The sequence below is a fragment of the Nanorana parkeri genome, unplaced genomic scaffold, assembly GCF_000935625.1.
Source record: "Nanorana parkeri isolate BGI_ZX_2015 unplaced genomic scaffold, ASM93562v1 scaffold423, whole genome shotgun sequence".
NCBI classification, from domain to species: Eukaryota; Metazoa; Chordata; class Amphibia; order Anura; family Dicroglossidae; genus Nanorana; species Nanorana parkeri.
In genome coordinates this window covers 84,961-92,421 of record NW_017306691.1, presented here as the reverse complement: position 1 = coordinate 92,421, position 7,461 = coordinate 84,961, and the positions used below count along the sequence as shown (strand labels likewise).

At 41.8% G+C, this 7,461-nt stretch overlaps 1 long non-coding RNA gene across 1 annotated transcript in view; it reads right to left on the bottom strand.

Moving 5' to 3' along the window:
* LOC108789837 overlaps positions 1-6,986 on the bottom strand; it is a 20,378-nt gene extending 13,392 nt beyond the window's left edge. The window contains exons 1-2 of the long non-coding RNA XR_001941418.1: positions 6,850-6,986; positions 3,260-3,263 (exon numbers count right to left, since the gene is read on the bottom strand). This is a non-coding gene — a long non-coding RNA (uncharacterized LOC108789837). The remainder of the gene's footprint in view (positions 1-3,259; positions 3,264-6,849) is intronic.
* Positions 6,987-7,461: the final 475 nt, after the last annotated feature.

Sequence of the window (7,461 nt, the reverse complement as noted above, 5' to 3'; positions counted from 1 at the left end):
TTGCTAAACAACAACAAAAAATCCATATCTAAAAGCCTTTTTTTTTCTATACTAACCTTAAGACGTAGTCATGCGATGCTACAGCCCTGAGTCCTTAGCTCTTCTGGTTACTTCCTGCTTGGCTGCTTCTTTGAGTGTTCACGTCAATGCCTGCATGATGTGGACACTTTCTATTGAATGTCCATTGGCCAGAGTCATCTCAGGATCCAGTAGAGGACCGCTGGATTTGCTGTCCGCCACACGGAAACGGCAGCAGTGATGGACCTAAAGAGCTAACTTAGGTGAGTATATCTGACTCACCTACGTTTCAACGATAGGTGAAGCATTCCAATGCTTTGTCAGCTGTTGCAGGGCAGATTGGCATCGCAAATCGTATGTGCAGGAGAACTGATCTGCCCTGGAACAGCTGTTCGGTCCTGAAATGTCACTTCTATACGACTCTGTGAGTGCGATCTCACATTCCACCCCTCTCACAAAGTCGGATAGAAGTGACATTTCAGGACCGAACAGCTGTCCAAGGGCAGATCAGTTCTGCACATACCATCTGCGATGCCGATCTCCCCTGGACAGGGAGCCGCAGCAGGGGGATGAAAGAGCCACATGCGGCTCCAGAGCCGTGGGTTGCTGACCCCTGATCAAGGCTTTAGGTTATCAGGGAACTAGCGGAAACCAATTTTTCTTCAGGGAGAGAGGGCTACTTTTTTATGCAAAGTAACATTGTGGTTTAGTAAGGCTGACATATTCCCTGTTGATTTATGTTACATGTGAGTTGTAATAATAAGTCAACTTCAGTAACAAGAACACATGAAAGTCTGCTAATAGCACCATACTGGTTGGAGAAATTCATGTTCTGCAGCCTAGGTTAAGAAGCAGAAGTATTTAGACAGCTATTCCCTTTGGAACAGCTCTTTACTCTTGACAGTACGGCACTTTGCAAGTTCTTCAAAGCTTTATATTTTCTTTTACTACATACCGTTCTGAGTATGTGTTATAGAACATCTGAGTCATATTTTATTAGCGTTGCTGGTTACAGCAGAGGTTACCAATATATACAATACTAACCCAGCTTATAACTTGGATGTGACAATGTTGTTCCATATAATTAAAATGTTTTATGTTATAGATGGTTTTAATCTACAGGCTGAGCGTTGGCGCCTCACTGTGGTTATTAACCAAACTTCGCCCACACAGAACTGACTTTCCCACACGCATTCTCTCCAAGACATTTCCCCCACATCAGTACTGTGGAAAAGGCAAAGGGCCAAAAATCATTCATATAACCTATAACATGACTCATCAGCTCTCCGCAAAATCAGAATGTCCAGAAGCTCCAGTAATGAAGTCCATAACATCTACATCGCTAAGCAACCGTCATGAATATTCCACTTAGCAATTAATCATTTTGAAGGTGGAAAGTTTGTAAAACTTTCTGAGTATTATAAAGGAGCAACATCAATTTACTGAATTTAGGCATCAGCGTTATGTTTAAAGTAGTATTGAACTCTCAAACTTGTTTTTCAGTAATTAATCCATATGAAAGATATATGCCTTGCCCAGCAAACTATTTCTACATACAGGGTGACCGGCGGGAATCGGACATTTTTAGAACAGGTAGTAGATAGTAAGTGGTGATGGGAGGGGGACGAGCTAGGTGTCTTTCCCCCCCACTGGAATGCCAATTCAAACACAATGAAGCAGTGGACATTACACCATTGTTTGCTTACGACAGCTTTGTTTGAAGTGGCGAGTCTATCACAGCAACGCAGCGGCTATTTCGTCGAGAATTCAACACGGGGTCATTCCCAGTCCCAACACGGTCCTCAGGTGGGTTGAATATATCAGAACAACCGGAAACATTATGAACAAGAAACAACCAGGCCCCGCCAGCACTGCAAGGACGCCAGAAAACATTGCAGGGGTGAGAGAGGCACTGGTTAGGAGCCTGGGACGGTCTGCTCAAAGACATGCAAGTGAGTTAGGGTTGAGTCGTGATTCAGTGAGAGCCATTTAACAGAGAGATTTAAGATTCCATCCATACAAAATGCAGGTTGTTCAACAGCTCAATGTGAGAGATTACGAGCAAGAATAAGACTTTGCTGTGCGAATTCACGTGATCTTGGCTCTCACTGATTCACCACTCAACCCTAACTCACTTGCACGTCTTCGAGCAGACCGTCCCGGGCTCCTAACCAGTGCCTCTCTCACCCGTGCAATGTTTACCGGCGTCCTTGCAGTGCGGGAGGGACTGGTGGTTTCTTGTTAATAATGTTTCCGGTTGTTCTGAACAAACCCGAGGACCGTGTTGCGACTGGCAACTGCTCCATGTCGACCAACATTGATTTTAACATTGAATTCTCGACGAAATAGCCGCTGCGTTGCTGTGATCGACTCACCACAAAGCTGTCGTAAGCAAACAAACGATGTTGTAAAAACCCTAAAACAGGAAATCAGGATCAGTGCTCAGGGGACCAGCTGATTCTGTAGAAAGCTAAAACCTTTAAACATGAAGGAGCAGTATCCATTGTAAGTTATTTAATCCCCATTTGAAATAGCATAAAACCCTTTAGACTTTAACATAATTTTCCAGCAGTTGTAACATGGTGCAAATGTATGAATTATGCGTTGGTACAAATTGCCACTTAAGACAGCATACAAAAATTGAAGTGTAACTGAGCTAGAAAATGAATATTTGCTATGTTATAGAGAATCTTTAACCATGTTAATTGTATCTAATCAGTACCTCAAAAATGTACCTTTGTCTTGAGTTCCTCCTAAATAATAGCATCACACTTCCTGGTATGCAAGTGTGCCTAGACACTCCTATATCTGCTGTGTGAGATCTAAGGCACTGCTGCCTCTTACTGCTAGTTTCACACAATGTGGACCAACATTGTGTGATTTTACTACCGTGGGGTTCACTGTTCTCCTTGCTGGAGGCTATGGCATGATGAAGCAAAGCCCTGCCTCTACTAAGATGATCACCTGCACAGAAACACAGTGCCTGCCTTTTTTGGCATAGGAGGAAATGAACGCTGAAAGCTTTAACTAAACTGAATTTCTTCCACAATACAGAAAGTGTTCTTATGGGAAGACTGTCTGGTTAAACCTGATCAAGCACCCCAATTCCTGTCACCAGCCTATTTCTGTTTAGCAATCAGAGTAATAGGAAAAGGAACCCCAATTGAATGTCTCCCAAAACAGTTACTTTTAAGGCATGCCACCTGTCAAAGTTGCCAGTGTGCTTATTTCAGCTCTCAACCAAACTTTAAAGCCATCAAATAGCTGATGTCATAGCTGATCTCATGTGCAGCACCATGCAATCCAAATAGAGGCTATAATAGCACCTTCCTTGGCTGTAAAGGATAGGAGGTTGTAGTTCTTCTTAAACCTGCATTCACACCTGCGCATTCCCCGAACACATGTTTGCACGCTCGTGCGCATTTGTGTGCTGAGTTTGCTGCACATCCCCATTTAGTTCAATGGGGTCTGAACAAATGCATCAAAAAAGCTCATATAACAGATTTTGCTCTGCGTTTTTTGCTTCCGCATTTGTGCGCATTTTTATGTGCGCAAATACAGAGCAAAAATATAGTTTGTTGAGCTGGATGGTGTCAGCAGGGCCACCCAAGGTCCAAATTCGGGCCAAATTCCAGCCATACACGGCCAACCTAACACATGTAAGTTTGAGTCAGTGGGCACAATTCACTCCTGTGTGGCAGATATCTAAACAATTGTTAAGAATCTAGGCTGTGTCATTGTAGGAGCTAATCTACCCTGCCTCTAGTGGTTCAGCCTACATCTAGTACCTATTCACATTAGATCTGTTGTGTAGTGATCCATTTTTCAACGGATGCTAACGCAAGGGCACTGAAAAATGAATGGGTGGGAATGGGACTAGTAACATGCTCTATGTAACAGAACAAAAACAGATATAATCACAAAAAATACATAGATGTTTGTCCACTCAGGAAATGTGAATTAAAATAAAGATTGTCAAAAAAAAAAAAGCAACGGGACGGAAGTCAACAGATTTGCGATTTCCTTCTGATTTTAGTGCGAGTAGGCCATAAATATCGTTAAAAACAAATTACATAAAAAGGTAAACATTGCAGTAACTCAAAACATATCATCACTAAAAACACACTATATTGTCCCTTTAACTGTACATAATCTTGTTTCTATTGATGGCTTACATGGAACACCACTCACCTACCATGTCCAGTCTACAGTCATTTCTCATTTTGATTCTTATTAATCACAAAGTGCTGTAGTAACAAAATATTGTAGACTTCTTTGTACATTGTTACACCTTTACAAAGGCCTGTGAATATGCAATTTCACACAGAATGCCTTTCAACTGATAGTGTTTATATGTTCTTCCTCAAGGATGGAAAAAACATTGCGGTTATGGTAATATAGCGAGTGCCCAACAATTCATTAGCTACAAGTTCTGTCTGGAAACAGGTCATTGAGTGCACCACTTTGTAGAGGCTACTATACGGACTTGGTGCACCCACTAGTGAATGAGTAATTATGACTTGTGTGGTACTTAAAGGACCTTTACACTCAAAGATCAAATTCTACCAATGCATTCCTCTATGTACTGTATGATAATTAATAACAGACATGTCCGGTGTAAAATGCTGTGATTTTGAAATACTTACACTTGCAGAGCATTCACTTCGTGCTTTGAAAGGGCAAAATGACTTCAGTTTGCCAACGCAATGCACACTGGGATTGCCTTGTCATCAGCAGAGCATTGCTGGGAAATCTCATCTGTAATCTCACAGCATCTCAGGGAAAGGCATTTTCCTCCCCTGAGATGATATGTATGGTAACAGGTCCTAGTCACACTAGTAATAGGAGCACTAGTAATCTGCCCTTAGTAAAAATGGCCACTGCCAGAAGACTGGGGAAGAAATAGGGTATGCAAAGAATACAGAGCCGGCAATTATCTAGAAGTATGTGTTTGTAGATTGTCATTACTAAACATTTCTAAAGGTGTGTTTGTTGTTATTTTAAAGATATGGGTTAAGGTCCGCTTTAAGGGTCCATGTGTGCTGGAAAGTGAACTCTGTATTTTTCCTGTAGACCTTCAGCTGGAAAATCTGCATCATTTTTCCAAGTGTTTACATGGTTGCTAATATTTAATCCCTCCTCCAATCTGCTTTGGATGAAAGACATAGGAACTATTGCCACATACAGTACATAAAGAATGTACATCCCTAAATAGATACAAAGTGTGTGAAAAAGAAATCTGGCATAAAGCAAAATAGCCCTGTGAAAAGTCTTTGATGGACACTGCCATTCTCTGACTTCCATGGGCATACTAGCAGTGAAGCTGAACAGACTCATAAAGGCAAGCATCAGTTGATGTTTCTTTGGTGCAATGTCCACCTAATCTTGGTTTTACCAAACCAAAAGGAGCAGTTAACCTTTGCAGCAAAGAGATGGCCCCACTGCAAGGATTACATTTTAGATTGCCTGATGTTTTTCTTCAAATTCCTCTGCCGCGACCAGGAAGATGCTCTGCATTCCCTGAACTTCTTGGTTGTGGGGGAGGTTACTGAGGGCAGAGGAGTGATAGGCTCCTTCTGCTGTCAGTCAAGCTTTTAGGAGGTGGGAGGTGGTGGGAACAGGGCGTGGCTTGCCGTGCGCGGCTATGGAAGCACACAGCTAGGTGCGGGCTACAGGTGTGAACGTACATGCACGGGTGTCTCCTCAGCAGCCTGCTAGCTGAAAAAAAAACCCAACAAAACACCTGCAAACATGCAGCAGGATAAGCAGTTTAGGGACCAGCTGCAGGAAGAGGAAAGCAGCAAATTTTAACAAGAATGTACAAAAAAATTGTAAGTCTGAACCTCTTGATTAAAAATAAAAAAAGGTTTAATATGACTAAGATCCGCGACGGACTGGATGGACGCAAAAGCAATGTAAATCCTTTGGCAGGTAAACGGCTCCCTAATATGCATTTCATCTGAGTATTTAGTCTTTTGCCTCAATTTCATTTTTAGCAGGTATGCTTTCTAAAATGTATTATATAAATATATTATATAACATTTATTATATACAAAGTGGTGCTTACAGGATTTACAGTAAAAAACTACATGCATATCTACGATGGAAATGTGGTCAAGCTTCAAAATCACAAAAAAGGTATTTTAGAGGAAAAAAAGAAATCTTAAAAACCACACAACATGTTCTTGGCATTTAGTTCCACGTATACATCAGACTTCTGGATTGCTGTACTGGATTCAGAGCCAGCTCACTAATCCCTCATACTACTTTCAACATACAACTACATTGCAGGGGAGCTTTAAAGTCTGCCACCATTCAGCATACACTGCCCCATTGCACTGCTGGATTAACAATTTCCAGATGCGTTTCAAATCCTGCTGTGAAATAACAGTCATACATCTCTGTGTAATAAACATGTTTTAATGGGTCATTCTTTGAAGATCTTCAAGATCAAAATACAAGTTCACAAAATTAACACTGCTCCACCTTCCATGCAGTGTCTGGAGGGACCATAACCCTGAAGTGCCACACACTTCATCTTCTATCTGATATTCTTTCAGGAGTCCATCGACTTTTAGACAAAACTATTTGCCATGTTGGGATAAGGCAAACTGAAAACATTTCTCCTGCCAGTAATCCCATGCATCACTAAAGGGGCAGTCCTCCTATAACATTCATTTCAGTTTCTGGATGGACCCTGGTGGTTTGAATCATTTATATGATGGATCATTGAGAGACTTCCGCGGGTGAGATATCTCGGCCCAAGTTCCAAGGTTCGCCCACCTGGCTGATTTGTTCCTCATGTTATATAGAGTGCAGCTGGAGTGGAACTTGTCCAGCAACAAGAGAACTTGTAAGAATCCAGAGCAAGGGATGGCAGAGTTAGATACTCCACCAAGTAATATCTCAACAGAGTGCTGAAGAACAGATCAAGTGGTCCAAATCACCAACATCTACCCATTGCCATATGTTTTGGGTGGACTGACCCTTTAAATCAGGTGTGTACCGAATGCTGCTTGAAAACAGTTGACAGGACGGACTGCTGGATAACAAGCTAAAGGTTCCAGCACAAATCCCCACCTTCACTTGCCTGCTGTGACACAAGTAGCTGTCACTGTTTTCCTTTGTATATTAAAGAAGTGTGTTTGCCAAACATTCCATATACCGACTGGCCAGTATATAAAAATCAGACAGGAAGGTTGTAACATGGCAACGCCCGGTTGTCCAAGAACCTTGTGATACACGTGGTGTCACTACGAAAACAGCCAACAGAAAGTTCCTCATGTCTGTAATTACTAGGAGGAAATGAGATGCGAATATATTCCACTACCAGTAAGAAGCCTGGAAAACCTTACTTCGGTAACACAGCTAGAAGAGGACATTTCAATAACAGGCTAACCTAAGTCATATTAGACTGAAAGTAAAGTATCTATTGCTAAATTG